This window comes from Microtus oregoni, unplaced genomic scaffold (genome assembly GCF_018167655.1).
Source record: "Microtus oregoni isolate MIOR12 unplaced genomic scaffold, Mior012 000004F_ref0000308, whole genome shotgun sequence".
Taxonomy (NCBI): Eukaryota; Metazoa; Chordata; class Mammalia; order Rodentia; family Cricetidae; genus Microtus; species Microtus oregoni.
The window spans coordinates 34,936,235-34,953,667 of NW_024543063.1; the positions used below are offsets into that span (position 1 = coordinate 34,936,235).

Here is a 17,433-nt window from a genome sequence, read left to right on the forward strand (position 1 = left end):
TACATTCTAACTCATGACTCTAGACATTTTTACTATTTACCCCCATCTTTTAGACATATGAATCAGCACCTGAGCTTCATGCTCTGCCTGCAAACACCTGAGTTGTAACCCGAGCCGCGGTCTCTTCAACAAGTCCCTTGGAATGGTGAAGCTGTGCTGTAGTTGACGACACCTTCACAGCCGCCAGGAGGCACAATTTATGCAGGAGGTACTATGCACCAATGAGACATGTAGCCACCTCGTCTCTCAAAAGCCCTATCACCTTGCATATCAGGCTATGTTATCACCATTGTTCAAGTGGGAAAATGGAGGAAGCTCTGTCTAAGGCCAGTGTAAAATAATGAATTTAAGCAGGAGCTTAGGATGGTGTCATGGCCAGGTAATCACTCTGTAAATCCCCACTGATGGCAGTTTCTTTTTATCCTGTGTGGTTATTGACTTAAATATTGAGCCCCCAGTGGGAAGGGGAGGGAGTTATATTTTGATAGAGCTTCTTCCTTGTCTCTTACTATCTGTTGAAGCACAGAAAACTTGAAAGGACTTTACCCCAAAGGAAGAGAGAACAATAGTAAATCAAAAGAGATCTATTGGTCTTGGAGTCACAGGAATTTTGAAGGGAGATAGAATACAAGGAACAGATTGCAAAAGCATCAGCCTTTATGGGTTGGCAGATTTGCTAGACAGACCCTTCGCTTTCTAGGGTAATCTGTTCAGCCCTGGAGGCAGCAGCCTTGTGGACCAGGTATCCTCACCACATGACCAAAGCTTACTGGGATAGAGTGGGCTCAGCCCAAAGTGGAAGCATAATTAAGGTTGAGCAAGTCATCTGTATCTCTGAGAATCTGAAACTTCAAGAAACTAAGTAGCAAGGTACAGATGTGTCAAGAGGGCTAACTCAGCTCCACCACTATAAAGTGGAACACTCTCTGGAAGGCTCCTGAGTTCCCTTTGCTGGAACTAGAGACATACTAACAATCCCATGCATGGGACCTATTGGGAGTCTGGGGGATAGTCTCTAGCTTTGCTCTCGAAGTGGTTAGTTGGGTTTCTATTCCTGAGCAGTGGATGATTCTTGCTAAGACCCAAGGGTGACCCAACAATAAGCACTAAAGTAAATGTTCACTTCTGGGGATCAAGTTAAAGAGAAAGTGCTTTGTAGTCACTGGGTAGAAGGTGTCAGCATTGGAGATCACAAGAGGACCAAGAAGGAGGGCTGTGTGCGTGGTGACTCAGAGGCACGTGGCCTTGTCTACATATCTGAGGTTCAAGTAAAGTGAGGATGAAGTCTGTAAAGGAACCATTGCCTTATCTAGTTACAATGACATGCCAAAAGGCTCTCTTACCCACTACACACAATGAGGTAAGCTTGCAGATAAGAACACATTTATGAATCATGTGTGATGGTTAATTTCGGGACATCTTGTCAGAACTGAAATCACCCAGGGGACATGCCTGAGTGTGTCTTTGAGAGTGCTCCCTGCGAATATTAACTCAGGGGAAAAGACCCCGTTCAGAGCAGGTAGCACCTCTTGATGGGCATCTGAGATTTGAAGAAGTCCAAAGGAAAAGGGATGCTGCCTGCCTGCCTGCTCTTCCTGAGTTACATCCATTGCTTCCGCCACCACTGCTATTCTCTGCTGACATCTAACTCCATTTTAACCAAACTTCTAACATGGACTGAACAGCAATAGCCCTCCAGGAATGTTCCAGGTCTTCAGTGCTATGTTAGACTCCGGAGACATCCATATTTGTTAACCGAGTAGCTACCAGCCTCTCTGCCCACCCGCTGTGAAGATGCTCATCACGGTTGGATACTCAGCCTATATCATGTAAGATGAGCTAATAAATCCTGTCTACAACATGGTCACACTCCACTAGTTCTGTTCCTCTAGTGAACCCTGAACACAACACCATCAATACAATCTGTGCATCACCTGGAAGGGATTCCCCACATCCTTCCTGGCTGAGTGATTTGTAACGGGGTCTCAGTATGTAGCAAGGCTGTCCTTGAACCCACAATCCTCTTGCGTTGGCTGGACTCCAGGTCTACACCACCATGCCTGGCTTCTGACTTCTTTAGTTTTTGAAGTTACTGTCTTTTATGTGCTATAAGAACATATGGCTAAGATCAGCTCCCCCCACCCTGCGGCAGATGTTTAAGTTTGCAATATGGTATTGCTCACTATAAGCATTGCTTTGTAGACCAGATCCCGAGAAGTCATCCACATTGTATGTATGAATCTTGGTTCCCTTTGACTAAAGAAAAATTCCCTTTCTCCCCAGCCCCTGGCAACTACCATTTCACACTTGGCTTCTATAAGCTTAGCTGTTTTCTAGCCAGCCTGCAAATGGTATCATGCAGTGTTTGTCCTTTGTGTCTGGATTATTTTAATTAACATAGTGTCCCACAGATGCCTGCATGCTGCAATTGCAAATGGCAAGATTTAATCCTTTTAAATGGCTGAATAATATTCCATCTTGCGTATACGAAGTATGTAATAGTTGGGCTGGTAAGTCAGCTTACCAGGTAAAGGTCATTGCTGCAAAGTTTAATGACTTGAGTTTGATCCTCAGAAGGAGAGATCAACTTTATGTGGTGTTGATACCACACTTGGGTTTTTATGTAGTATTGAGGATCCAATCTCAGGTCTCAACACATGCATCAGGCATTTTTCTGACTGAGTCATCTCCCTGGCCATATCTTATTTTTCATGATGAAAACTGTTTCTGAATCGGAGGCCCCTGGAGATCTGGCAACATCAGTTTAGAGATGATCCTGCAGAAGGCACTCACTTGCTCAGATTCTGACAGCAAGAGTTGCTTAGCCATCCCCTAGTTCTTACCTGCAAAGAAGGGGAAATTGCAGGTGCCTATCCAGGCTTTAAAATGATATTGCTGAGGGTGGTGGTGGTTGTTAGCACAGGACCTGGTCCAGAGTCAACTTGACAGTGTCATGATGGCTGTCACTGGCCACTGATTGCCTTCTTACCATCTATAAGGGAATTTATCCACCCCTCCTCTGCATTTGGACGTTCTAGTCCCTATGGATCTAATGCCAACAGAGGTGGTCAGAGCAAACAACTCTGCTTTCCCATTGGCAGCTCCTGAGCGCTCAGGTAGGCCACCCTTCCATGCTTGCATTGGGGTTCTAAGCCACATGGGGAGAGGATACTGGTTCTCCGCTGTGCTAGACACCTGCCAGTGTCTCTGCTCCCACCTTGACTGTACAGCATCACCAGCTTCAAATCCTGGCACCCTGACCAGGAGCACAGATTCCCTTCCCCCAGCTAACCGCATGGGTCATTACTCAAATGTAACCTTTCCCCAGAGCTAGTTCTTCATTGCGCTCTCATTAACTCCTGACAAGGGCTCAGGTTGCTCCCTTGAAGCAGTAGCCAGTGCAACAAAGGTCCAGCTGATACAGCTACATTTTCTCCAACACCAACTCACAGGGAAAAAGAAGACAATTTGGCTTCAGAAAAATAAAAACCAACAAGTTTCACTTACGTTCATAAATGTTAGATGTGGGTTCCGATGACTCTCCGGCTCAATGCAGGTTTAAAATGTAAATTATTTAACGTGCCCAGGACCTGTACCCCATGCTCCTTATCTTAAGCAGTGACACACACACACATCTCAATACATTATTCATGCACCAGGCACCCATTATACACAGGGATGCTGCCCAAGGCACAGCCAGTCAGGAGAGAGGCTGACACGTTCATCAGACAGATGCTGATGCTCAGAAATTCCTTCCATTTTTGTCTCTGAGCTTTGCTTCTGGTGGGATAATCTTTCTCAGGTGTAGCATGTGCAACGTGATACCCCACGCATGCCCCTAGCTGTCCAAGGATTCCTGTATTCCTTTGTTTTGTTCTGAGTCAGAGTTCCATTCTATAGTGCGGGCTAACCTGGAGCGGACTCTGTAAAACTCCTGGTAATCCTTCTGCCTCAATTTCCCAAGTGCCAGGACTGTGGGTGTAAACTACTAAGCCCAGCTTGGAGGGTTTCCTGTTAAAGCATCAGTCTTGGTCTGGGGATGTATCTCAATTGGACAGTACCTGCATGGCATACAGGTAACTTAGGTTGGATCCCCAGTACCAGATAACTGGACGTGGATGTGGATATACTACGTTATAATCTTAGCATTCCGTAGGTAGAGGCAAAAGGATTAGTAGTCAAGATCATTCTTGGTTACAGAAGGCGTTCAAGGATAGTTTGAGATACAGGAGATCCCTCCTCTTGCGTGCACGCGCGCGCATACACACACACACACACACACACACCATTCACCAGTCAATCAATCAATCCATGCTTTCTACTCATTGCTGCTCCCCAGTCTCAGCTGCACCAGTGTTGTCTGTGCAAACACCCCCACTGGACAGTGTGGACTCACTTTATTGTAAGGGCCTGTAAAAGCAAATGTGATGGACCCCGCAACTCTGATCTCTTTACTAAGAGCTGCCTCGGGTCTAGGACCCTCACACTATACTCCTCTGCCACCTACAGACCGTGTGTGAGCCAGCATTGCCTTTTTACATTGTGCACAACAATTACACATGGTTCGGCACCCAGTGGCCATCACCTAGGCTTCGAGTGGCAGCCAAGGTGCAGAACCTTGGTTGTAGATGACAGGCAGATAGTCAGGCCTTGCCCCAGAGTCCACGACCAACTCCTCTGTCATATGGAATTAACTGGAACATTTGTCACTCACTTTGATCAAAGTATATACTCTAACAGTCTTTCTACCCACCTAAGTCTCAGGTGGCAAGGGATGTCTGGAATTGTATGCTTCTCTGGTCAGACAGGCAACCACAAAAGGACACTGAGATGAAAGGCAATGGCCAAAGAATGGTGAGACCCAGGAGGCACCCACCCCTCACTATCTTCCTAGACTTAACTCCAGAGCTGATTGTCTATGTTAAAGGACCACAGAGGGAACCTGCTTGCAGACTGCTCACAATGTCTGTTTACAGGGTCAGGCTTTCAGACAGCTTAGTTTATCACAGAATAGCATGTATCATTTGACAGGCTGCTGATGACAGGGGATGCCACCAATGGAACAATTCTTGTGGCAAGCTGTACACTGAAGGATGGTGGGTGGTGGGAGGGGATAGGAATAGACGCGGGCCAGGAGAGACCTGCACATGTCCCCTGCTGAGCAGTCCCCTGGATCGGTTGACACCAGGCCCATTTTCCTATTGCTTGAATGTGGCAGGAGGCACGGAGAATCTGGTGACAAGATGGCTCCTCTGATCAACGAGGGACCACTGCCACGCCAGAGTTGAATGTGAAGTATTTTCCTGAGTGGTAGAAGAATTTCTCATGTCTCTTCATTGCCTGCAACTTGCAAGAACTGTTCTCAGCGACAGGCATGGTGGTGGGGTGGAGTGGGTAACAAAGCTGAGCTCTGTTTGCTATATTGCTATAATAAATGCTCCCCCAGCTAATGTGACCACGCATGGCCCCATGCTTCCAGAGCGGGAATCTGGGTGCTCTCTTCCGTCCACATTCCATCTCTTTGACTATATGTCAATGCCCTTTCTCTAGTGGCTAATTCCTTTAAGATGTACCTCCTCAACCTGCTAGCCAGACTATTTTGAGGCATAATCACCGAGAATTAGGTGGCTTCTCAGAGTGATGTGCCCTCCGCAAGCTGCAAAGAAGTCCTTTGAACTTGTGTGTGCATCTCTTCTGTCTATGTCTGGTAGCATCCCTGTGTTACATTTGCCCCCCTATAACACCTGGCCGGGGGGCAGAAGGCTGAAACAGGTAGAGAGGACTTGGGGTGGGAACACTGGGCAGCTGGAACTGATGGTTGGTAGTCACCAGCTGCCATGCATTGGCATCTCTTCAATGTCTGCCTCTGCATTTCCTGGATACCACGCCTTCAGCATATACAACTACTTCCCACTCTCAGAGGGCCTCAAATGACCCCTCACATCCGAAACTGCTCCCTATAGAGGGACAGAGTACCCAAGCCCAAAGGAGTATGCCCAGCCGGGTCTCACAAGTAACCTAGATAGAGCACATTCTGTGCACCTGGAATCTGAGATTCCCTGGCCAAGCAGCAAACAGGACAGCAGCTGAAGTAGCGAGGAGGTAGAGGTAGGTGTATTGGCCTGACAGTGTTTCTCACGCTCGGATCATTTGTTTGGCTCATTGCCTTGAACCTGGGTGCTAACATGGTGGTATTTTGTGAGAAGGAGTTAGGTTAGACAGGGAGTCCATCATCAGGGAGACTGTGGAGGAGCTGGTTAGTTCTGGAGATCTTAGGCAGGTGCATCAGAGCTGTGTTCCTGGGGTTGATGGGACTGGTGGGGAGGGAGCCGGAGGGAAGTATAATAACTTCCCCAAAGGGACCAACCAAGACGGCCTTCAGCTCATTACTTTATTTATTCAATGAAAGGTCACTGAATGCCCACTGTGTGCCAGCTACTCAGGACATATCAGTGAGCTACACAGACACGGTCCCTACCCTAATGGCTCTTTCCATAGAAGCATTGTTAGGTATTCATGGGGGGAGGAGAGTTATCTTTCTTTGTCACCAGGAACCCATAGTAGGGTCACTGGGACTCTCCCAGCATGCCAGCTCCTCCACGAGGGGGCAGTCTGCTGTCTGATTCACAGTGTGGCCACTGATGTGTCAATCAACGGTGCCTGTCATGATATGACTGTCAGCTGCCTTCAGTCTCCGAATACTACCTACAGCTCTGCGTCACATCCTCTCACACATCAGCCCTCATGCCACACAGAAGGATGAAGTCATCAAAGCAGGTACTCTAAAGCCTTTGTCGTGGATTCTGGAAGCTTCCACCAGTACCTCAGGGCCAAAGGGGGCTTTCTCTCAGGCTTGCAATGTTTCCAGTTTGCTTTGTTGTAAGCTCTTGCTGGATGGGTTCCACAGGCCTCTGTGTTTGTCTCTATCGAACGCTTGGGGCTTAGCCAGTGTTTGGGCACAGATGCAAGGCAGCCACACAGGGTCATTTTGCTCCCAGGAGATTGTATCCATGGGCTAAGGTTGGCTCCTAAGTCATTGGCATAGTGACCTCTGACACTCGGAGGTAAAGGCACCTCCCACCCCAAGCAACCATTAGTCAGGACAAATCTTGTCTTCTTTCTATGTAAGGATCCAGATGACACCAGGAAAGTGAGCAGAAAAGGCCAGCACAGACACACAGTTCCAATCAGCTGTCGCCTCCTGCAATCATCCTTTCTCTCTCTCCTGCTCCAATCCTCTCTTCCCCACAGTGTTACCCATGGTTCTAAATTCCTTGATTACAGGAACCTGAACTCATGCCTCTCCTCTTGTTCAGCTCCTTAGAACAAAGAACACCTCTTTCTTTAGATGACAAGCTTCTCTGTGCCTTTTTCTTAATGGGAATTCAACGCTAGAGCCCTTTCATTAACTTGATTTCTCAAAGACTCTCTCTCTCTCTCTCTCTGAGTGTGTGTAGTATGAACAAGTGTGATTTAAGAAGGAAAGCTGTGGCCACAGTGCTGGGGGGTTGGGGACTGTACTATCATTCTAAGACAGGGTGGGGACCCCAGAAAGGGGACAGTTAGAGGTACGAACTGGTCGAGCATATGATGGGTGATCGTGTGCCAGAAGAGGGCTGGTGTTTCCTTTGTTCCCCTTGCTGCAGGCTGCCCAGCTTACATACAACATAATCGCTTTAAAATGACGACAGGGTGCTTGGCTCTGAGAGCCCTTCCCTCTCGAGCTGAGACTTTATAATCCAAACAGATGCTTTACACAATGGAAGAAGAAGAGGTGGGGTGAAGAGATTGACAGGAGAGGGAGCTGTTTCTGGGGATGGACTGACAGGTTCACCCTGGCCCTCTCCCAGGTGTGCCCAAGGCTTCTATCACAGCCGTCAGGAAAGATGCGGTTGGTGACAATTGAACAAAGGATAAGCTGGGCTCCCACGGGTCACTTGGGTCCTTTGAGTGCTCAAGGTGTTCTTGATCCATAGGCAGGCTGACAAGCACATAGCCAGACAGGGAAGGGTATTATGTAGACAAGGGGGAGAGGGGACAGAAATCACCCTTCCTCCGTCATTTTCTCAAGGAGATGATGACCTAGGAAGCGGCAAACACAGGACTTAGAAGTGACGGCTATCAAACGTCTGTCACTTGGTCTAGTTCCTTGCAGGGATTTAGTGAAACCCTTCGATTGCAAAGGACCCTTAGTTTTCTCTTGGAGGGCAGGAGGAAGGGGGGTGGGATACCGGAAGGTGAGGAGTAGAGTAGGGGAAGTTCAGAGGAGCCCGGGAATGGCTTCAGCAGGCAAACGGAGGATGCTTTCCCTGGGCTGCTGATGATCTGGGTGGGAAATGAGACATCATTCTGCCTGAGTGTCGCCGAGTGCCCCAGAAACTAATCACACGGCCTGCTTTCAGGTCACACCCCATACCCTAAAGTGGAAGTCAATCTCCAGGCTCCCAGATGCCAGAGAAAATGTCTTGTGACCTTAAGCGGGGCCTGTCAATCTCAGGGTGTCCACACTGGTGCCTGGAGAACTCTTTACTGCGGGAGCGGCACTGACCCCTACCTTGGAGGATACTAGCAGTATCCTGGATGCCAGAAGCACCCATTGACCTCCTCTCAGCTGTTAGTACCAAATGCCCCAGCTAGTCTATGTCCTTTGGGAGCGGGGGCAGGGCTCCCCTGCTCAGGACCCCTCTCTTCAGGAGCTTCCTGTGGGGCCTGCTGAGCTAGCCATCTGAGGTCTCCTGATTCTGCACAGCTGCCAACACATGCCCCAGCTCTGAGTCTCAGTGATCATCCTAGCACCTGGACACGCTCCCCACGTCTTCCTGGGGACTGTTCCATCCCATGTCCGTTCTAACCCTTCTTCCAGATAGGAATTAATTCTAAAATCTGTGCCATGGAAACTCTCTGAAAGTTGCGGAGGCAGAGGCAGGCGGATCTCTGTGAGTTCGAGACCAGCCTGGTCTACAGAGCTAGTTCCAGGACAGGCTCCAAAGCCACAAAGAAACCCTGTCTCGAAAAACCAAAAAAAAAAAAAAAAAAAAAAAAGTTGCCCCAGGATTCCAAGTGTAGCAGCAGTAGCTGTCACTACCTATGCTAGAATGGGCCAGGCTGTGTGATTGGCTTTGTCCCCTTGTTTGATTGCTACTCCCCATTTAGCCCAGGATCTCAGGTAAACTCCTCTGTGTCCTATGCTCCCTCCTCTCACACTTCCTGCATACTTCGCCTGCCCCAGTGACTGAGACAAACACACAGGCTACTTCTCCACGCCCACGTTTTCCAGCCAATCCCCGTTCCCAGATCCTGGTCCTCAACATGGTCAACATCATTCCTTCCTAGCTTTTACTACAGTCAAATTTGTGGCTTTTATGACTTTGATTCAACTCTTTAGTCTTCCTTGAGTACCAGGCACGTGCTACCTGCAGACTGGCCACAGGGCTGTGGCGATCTCTATCTGATGTTCAAGTGGCAGATCACACAGTGACACCAGCCCTGTAGACCCCACAGACGGCACTGCTGATGCGCCCAGAGTTCTCAGTTTCCTGAGGTAGAGGCTGTGCGTCAGGCCAACCTCCTCTCTCAGCTGTTGTGCCTCCCAGGTTCAGCCACCCTCAAGCCTGAGTTGAGTTTCTTTGCACAAAGATGAAGAGCTGTAGCATAAGACATGAGTTCAACCCAGACCCCATCCGTGTTCTACATGCTACCATTCCCATGATGCTAGATGGCATTTATTCTATATTTCCTAAGTGGATCTCCAAATATTTCTTTCCAGGGTGTTACCAAGCCATAGGGATAGGGAACAACAGCTTTCTTCTTAGAATTAGAGAAAAAGAAACCAATGGCATGCCTGCTAAATGAAAAAGCAACTTTGTGGCAAACAAGGCTTTCAGCTATATTAGTTCCCATCTTCCCAACAACCCTCTGTAGCCACCTATGGCACAGAGTCTGTGCCGAGTGCTGAGGACACCACAGTCCTGGGAAAGTCAACATGTAAAACAAAAGTTTTGACCCACAGGAACAGAAGGCTAAAGCCAAGCAAGGGGCATCCAAGTTTGACTTCCCTGTCCTTTGCTATGACTTCATCCCAGGGGGCTGGGAAGGTGATTTAGTGGTTAAGAGCACACACCGCTCCTGTAGAGGGCACAAATTCAGTCCCCAGCACCCACGTTGGGAGGTTGACAGCTGCCTGTGGCTCCAGTACCAGGGGTTCCAAAAGCCTCTTCTGGCCTCTAAGGGCACTATAGTCACGCATGTGCACACACAGGTGTACACACACACACACACACACACACACACAGATTTTCTCCCCCCCCCCCATCTTACTCCAAAACAGCTCCCTCTGGGCACCTTATCGAGACTCATCATTACCCAAAATCCTCTTTCAGTCAATCCTCTAGAACTTTCTGATTTTTTTTTTTTTTTGGTTTTTCGAGACAGGGTTTCTCTGTAGCTTTGGAGCCTGTCCTGGAACTCGCTCTGTAGACCAGGCTGGACTCGAACTCACAGAGATCCGCCTGCCTCTGCCTCCCGAGTGCTGGGATTAAACGTGCGCCACCACTGCCCGCTGTTTGTTTTACTGTATGTTGGGTAAACACAGCTCTGCATTGTCTTGGCCACTCCCACAGCCCCATACTTACAACAGCACCTGAGGTAGTAGTCAAGGAAGGAAGGGAGGAAGGAAGGAAGGAAGGGAGGGAAGAAGGAAGGAAGACATAGGGAGGCCCAGTTTTCCCTGGGAAGTGCAAGAATGTTGCAGAGGAGTGACCATGTTCAAAGTGGGTCTCACAATACAGATGTAGCTGTCCTGCTATAGGGACAGAGAGTGACAGGTGAGGGGGAGCTGTGTGGCATAAACATTATTGATAAACTTGGAAGGACAAGATGAAGGCCACAGGTCAGAGTCCAGAGGGATGACAGGACAGACCTGGCCAAGAACCCGCCGTCCTAAAAGTCTGCCCCTTTATCCCTAGGTCGTCACTGCCATCCCTGTGACAAGGTGGACACACATCATAGGCTAGAGTGAGGGGACTGGTTGGTACAGTGGCCTGAGCCATCTTCTGCGGCTGCTGACTGTATACAGAATCTGTGTGGGGGTGCTGGGGTGCAGAAACCCTGAGGATGCTGATATAAATTATACAAGGGTGCATCTACAGACAGTGACATTGCATACATATAAACACTTGAATAAGGGGAAGACAGAGCCAGGTCACTACCCCACACAACCCTCCCCTAGTGGCACAGAAGAATACAGCAGACTGAAACTGGCCATGTGCTTCTCTGTGGAGAAAGAAATATAATTTGTATTTTTTTGTTTGTTTTTTGTTTATCGAGACAGGGTTTCTCTGTGTAACAGTTCTGGCTGTCCTGGAACTCACATTGTAGACCAGGCTGGCCTTGAACTCACTTGAGATGTGCCTGCTTCTGCCTCCCAAGTGCTGGGATTAAAGGTGTGTGCCACCACCGTCCAGTATTTGTAAGTTTCTAATTTAGCACATCTACAAAAATATGTATCTTTGCTTCTTCATTGTCAGCCAAATAAAAAATTGTTAAGAATTCTTAATTCTGGCTGTAAATCTTTGTCTGAGTGTGTTGAACCATTGCTTGAGAGACCTCTACATCTCCCCACCCAAGGGTCATGAGGGATTTAACATCGAGCGGCTTCTGAGAAGGGCGCAGTTGCTGAAGGACTAATTAAGTCCCGATTGGGTAAAGAACACGGGCTTCTAACTGTGAGTTTTTGAGTTATTTTTAAGTACTCCCTGAAGGAGGTGAATAGAATAAAAGCTTCATCATTAAGTCTGTTTCCAGTAAATGGAATCTTCTAGTTAGTTTAAGGGAAGTCACATCAGCTGAGAGAATCACATGCCATACCCAGTAATTTCTCCACCTTGATACCTTTGTCTATAATGGCTGGTAATGGGGAGATAGATCCAAGCTTACTGAGTTTATGCTTGTGGCCAGAGACTGGGGAAAGGATTTTTCTGGTCTTGTAATACCAGCAGAAACACTTTTAAGGTCATTGGCCCTCATCTAGCAGAAGAAACAGACAACAAAAAGGCTAAATCCATTGCTACAGACCATGCAACTGACAAACAGCAGCTCATGGGCCAGCGTTTGAGCCCAGCATATAAGTGTAGGCTTGGGAGTTCTGTGGGATTAAAGGTGTGTGCCACCACCGTCCAGTATTTGTAAGTTTCTAATTTAGCACATCTACAAAAATATGTATCTTTGCTTCTTCATTGTCAGCCAAATAAAAAATTGTTAAGAATTCTTAATTCTGGCTATACTACAAGGGTTCAACAGTCACTATGCTCAACTCAGCATCCAAACTGGCTTCAGCAGCAGCATGGGAACCAACTTGGCATCTACTTCCATGACCTTGGGAGAGGACTACATAAAGCTAACACAGAGCTTTGTAATGTATACTAAAGAACACAGCTCATTCTTCACATGGGAATAAGGCTGTAGCGGTCTTGGGGTCAACCTGGAACCAACCCTTGGCTCCTAGCAGTCAGACAGGGAATGGTGTTTCTGTGTTCTCAGAGGATAATACCTCTTTTTGGCCATAGCAGATGATGGGGTGGTTTGGACTCCATGTTCTTGCTTAGCACAGCCATGTAATTTTTGCAGAGGTTTGGGTCTTTCTGATATCTGTGGGATGGGTGGATTGCTCTATACAGCCCAGGATGCTGGGTCATCTACTAGATGCCAGTCACGCTTACCCCTCCCACCCCAACACAGCCACATCCCCCAGGGAGTTTGGTTACCCTCTGCTGGGATCCACTGATGTGGGTGAAACAGGACAGTGATTTATGATGCTCAAGACAAAGTTAGGGGTTGCCTGAATTCAAAGGCAGAGCTCTCGCTTCCTGGAAGATTCTGCAGTTCTTACTGAATACAGATGGGTTCTCACTGGGGAATCAAGGCAGGGCAATCAACAAATGACTGTGGCCTGTTAGCTCATCAGACTCCTGCTACTGAACCCTTGGCGTTTTGTAGATTGTTAATTTCCCATTAAAGGAGCTGTGTCATTTAATAAGAATCCTGCCACTCGGTTCCAGAAGGTGGAATAAAAACCTGGGGACCTAGGAAGGCTCTTTTTAAAATGCTAATAGGAAGTGACAGTTATGTTCGGTCACCCAACATGTATGGATTGCTTGCTGTATGAAATGTTGCAGAATAAGTCTTTGGCACTATCCCTCCCCTCAAAAAAAACCTGAATTTTTTTTTGTTGTTGATGTTTTTTTTTTTTTTTTTTTACATAGGCCAAGTGTCTGTGTGGAAGGAATATTAGCTATCCTAACCTATAGTTATGGAAAACCTACTGTGTGCTGAGCCACGCACCAGGCTAACACTAAGCCACATGAACACTCTAATTTCCTTCTAGGACCAAGAAAGATGCGATTATGTTGTATACCAAAGCTGCCCTGAGACACTGACACCTGTTGAACTTTGTTGGAATGGGGACTCTTGGTTCAGGCCCCAGACTTGCTGGACCAGGTGCCTCCTACAGAGACCTCCAGGGGTTAGAGGACACCTGAGCTGGGTCAGTGGCTTATGGCACCGTTTCACAGAAGATCTGCCTGGGAACCTAAAGATAGATACAACAGCAGGACCTTAGAGCTGTGAAGAGGGGCCTCTGAGAGGATAAGAAATGAAACCCATCTCAAAATGCTGGAGCCTGCATCTCAGCAGGAAGCCTTCATCCGGGCAATTTGAGCAGAGGCAGATTGTTTCAACAGGATTGGTGTGGGGCCGAGACTCAAACTCTGGCAATCTCTTGACTCACACCATCGGGCTAGACCATGTCAGATGCGGAAGAAGGGTCAAAGGGCGCCCACTCTGACACCTATAGTAATGAGAGCTAAAGCGACAGCTTTTAGAGTGGCTCCGAGGGGTGGCACACAGTGACACAGATCATGGCGGGAGGAGTCTCACCTCTGGCAGGACAGTACTAGCTATAGGAACAAGCCAACCATTCTTTTTCAACCCTTGTCACAGGTCCAGTCTCACTCCCTACTTCCTGTCCTGGGCTGGGGGTGTATGCCTTGATATCATAGGCCTGGGCTTCCTCTAGGCTCTGCTGTCATTTCTGTTCAGCGGACATATGACTACAGACCCTGAAGAGACGTAGAATGGTCTAGTGATACCTACCAAATTCCATAGTTCTCTTTAACATGGCCCTGGCTGAGGGAGGCTCTCTAGCTCGATGACTAAGGGTTTTGTGAACACGTGGCTTCCACTCATGGATGAGAGGATGGGTGTGGCTGACCAGGTGGAGGAGGCAGGGGAATTTTGAGAAGATGAGGTATACCCAGAAGGAACAGTTACCGCTTGAGAAACGATAAACACACTGTGTTCTCATGGTGTCCCCATCATCACTCTCCTTATGAAACCATCATTACCCCCAATCTCAGATCGTCAACATTCCAGTAGAATGGCTGAATGCTTCTAAGAAAGAGTGCTGGGCACCTCCCTGATGCTCAGCAGGCAGCTGGGGCAGATGCATCTGGATTCGTGACTGCCGTCCTTGGTTACACTGCTCAACTCTGATGTGAGCCAGGACTCGGCAGGAGCCAACATCTGGGCTCAGAATCTGATACAACATTGGCCAGTGATCCCGGGACAGAGCAGGAGAGGACAGAGAGGGTCACCTAGGGAAGGTCAGGAGGATGCTGGATCCGGGTCTACAGCCGTCACCAGTGCTTTGCTAAACGAGTGAGCATCTCTGCTCAAGAGTGACATACAGTGCTTCCCAAGAGATCTTGTCACCTACAGTATAAGAGAATTGTGTCTAAAGATCAAAATATGAGGGAGCTATGGAGGGCAACTCAGGGATTGTGTCGGAGGACCTGAACCGTGGAAGCATCCTCCCTGGGCATCTCTAATGGATTATCCAATTTCTGGCTGTGAGAGTCTTTTTTCAAATGCTGAGTGGCAATCTGCCCCTCTGGAAGCATCCCTCCCTGGTTCTCAGGGAAGGAACAAGTGTTACCCGCCCACTGGTGGCTGTGCCACACTGTGTTGCCTATCTGTCATTTGTATTCCAGGAGCAATGACAGCACAGTCTCTGAAGTGCCCACAAGGACTGAATGAAGGCATGGCCCTTAGACAACACTAGGGAACCAGTCACAAGGTGATGGGGACTGCCTTCTTGCCAGCTACACCATGAAGACAGCTCTTATGCCCTCTGTCTTTCTCTAGCCGAATTCTCTCTTCTGGGAGTTAAAAGGCTCTTGCTTTCCTCTATACTAGCATCCCCTAAAATGGGTTCTCAGGATCCTAGATCTCAAGATGTTAGCATCATCCTGGAGGAACCTCGTGTACCAGATGACTGTGTCAGAACCTTGTAAGGTATCTTTAGTGTATCAAGCGTTCAGAAAAGTCCTCACAACAGACAATTATGACAGTTCACCTTCACTGTCGACTTGGCTGGATTAGAATCACCTAGGAGACAGACCTTTGAACATGTCTGTGAAGACGGTTCCAGGAAAGTTTAACTGAAGAGGGAAAGCCACACAGTGTAGATGGGCAACACCATCCCACGGGCTGGGGTCTTGGGCTGAATAAAAAGGAGAAAGTGAGCTGAGTGCCAGCGTTCATCTCGCTGCTTGCTCATTGGGCACACAGTGTGACCGCCGTCTTACCCTCCTGCTGCCCTGCCTTCCCCGCCGTGATGGACTGTACCCTCATACTGTGAGTCACAGTAAACCTTCCTTAAGGTGCTTTCTTCAGGTATGCTGCCATAGCAATGAGAAAAGGAGTAAAATGAACTACCTGTAGATAGGGTGGAAAGGTAAGCTGCCAGGATACTCGGAATGATGACTGTCTTTACTTCAGGTAGCTTTTCACAGCCCCTTTAGCCAAGAGTCTCTGCCCTTGATCTATAGCTGAGTACCTGGGCCACTCCAGCTCAGCGTCTTAATGATACACTATGCACCACAGTTGAACAGGTCCCCCTTTCTGCCTTGTTGTGTCACCAAGATGTTCATTCTTTCTTGTCTAAGATGCCAGTGACCCAAGTCATCACCAAAGAATGCCAAGTCAGAATCAGTCCATGTTTCCTCTGTGGTACCCATCTTGTTCTATGACGATTCCATCACTTTAAAGTGGCCCTCACGCTTCTCTCTATCCACTGACTCTAAATCAGCCTTGGAATGCTGGGGCTGAAACCTCTGAAAAGCCTCTTCAGCAGAGACCGTCCCTGCTCCATGTCAGATCAACAGACGGTTGGTCACTGGAGTCTCCAGGTCCTGCTGCATTGTCCATGTAGGGGAGAGAAGTGTGCCTTGTCCTGTATGGTACTGATGACAGATGTCTGGGAATTGGAGGGGACCCAGATAAATCCAAAGAGTGATAACGTGAAGACACCCAGGAACAAATTCACTTATGCACAGCCCAGCTATAAGCACGGGGGCCTCAGAAGTTGCCTCTAATCTGTACAAATGATTTTCTCCCAAGCCACTTGGCATGGCACTGTTATGACTATCTGAATATGTATAGACACAGCAGGTAATTTAAGATTGCTGCAAGTGTCTGACAAAAACATAGTGTGTAGCCAGCTTGTTTGGGAAACATCTTAATGACAAGCAAGGCAATTTATAGAGGGCATATTTTTATGGCACAGCTACGTCAACATTTATTATTTAGCCAATAACTGAGAGAGAAAGCTGACTTCCCCCATCTAGACAACAGAATTAAATTCCTAGACAGACAATATAGAAGAAGGCAGACTTTTGAATATAGTTATAGTATAAAATTATATCCTTTTAGAAGTATGTTAGAGAGCATGGGGAGGATGGGCTAACAGCCTGATCAAGTATTCTGAAGATATGCTCTAGAGATATGGCCCTTTCTACTGGGCTAATTCTTGGTATGATAGAAATCAGAGCAATCTGCCTACTATGGACTTAGGACTTATTTCTCCCCTAAAATGCCACTAGATTAGTTTAAGTGCCTATTCTTCACTTGGTTCTTTCTGTTTAAAAATGTGTGTGTGTGTGTGAGAGAGAGACAGAGACAGAGACAGAGACAGAGACAGAGAGAGGGAGAGGAAGGGAGAGGGAGAGAGAGAGAGGGGAGAGGGAGAGGTAGATAAAGAGGGGGGAGAGGGAGAGATAGACAGACAGAGAGAGACACATACACATACAGAGAGAGAGAGAGAGAGAGAGAGAGAGAGAGAGAGAGAGAGAGAGGAGTTGTGCATGCCATTGTGCACATATGGAATCATAGGACAAATCGAGAGTCAGTTTTTTCCTTCCACCACGTTGGTCCCGGGGAATCAAACTCAGGTCATCAGGTTTGGCTGCAAGGCAAAATCCTGCTGAACCGTCCCAACAACCACAGCTATGTGCTCTCTTTTCTGTAGACTGAGAAAGTCCTAGAAACTTCTAGGAGAATAATAAAGGCTCTGAGACGTCCTGCAGTACGGGAGTCATA

At 47.8% G+C, this 17,433-nt stretch overlaps 1 protein-coding gene across 1 annotated transcript in view; it reads right to left on the reverse strand.

Moving 5' to 3' along the window:
• The window catches only part of Cdh13 (cadherin 13), a 949,947-nt gene that overhangs the window by 155,122 nt on the left and 777,392 nt on the right, over positions 1–17,433 (reverse strand). The window lies entirely within an intron of this gene.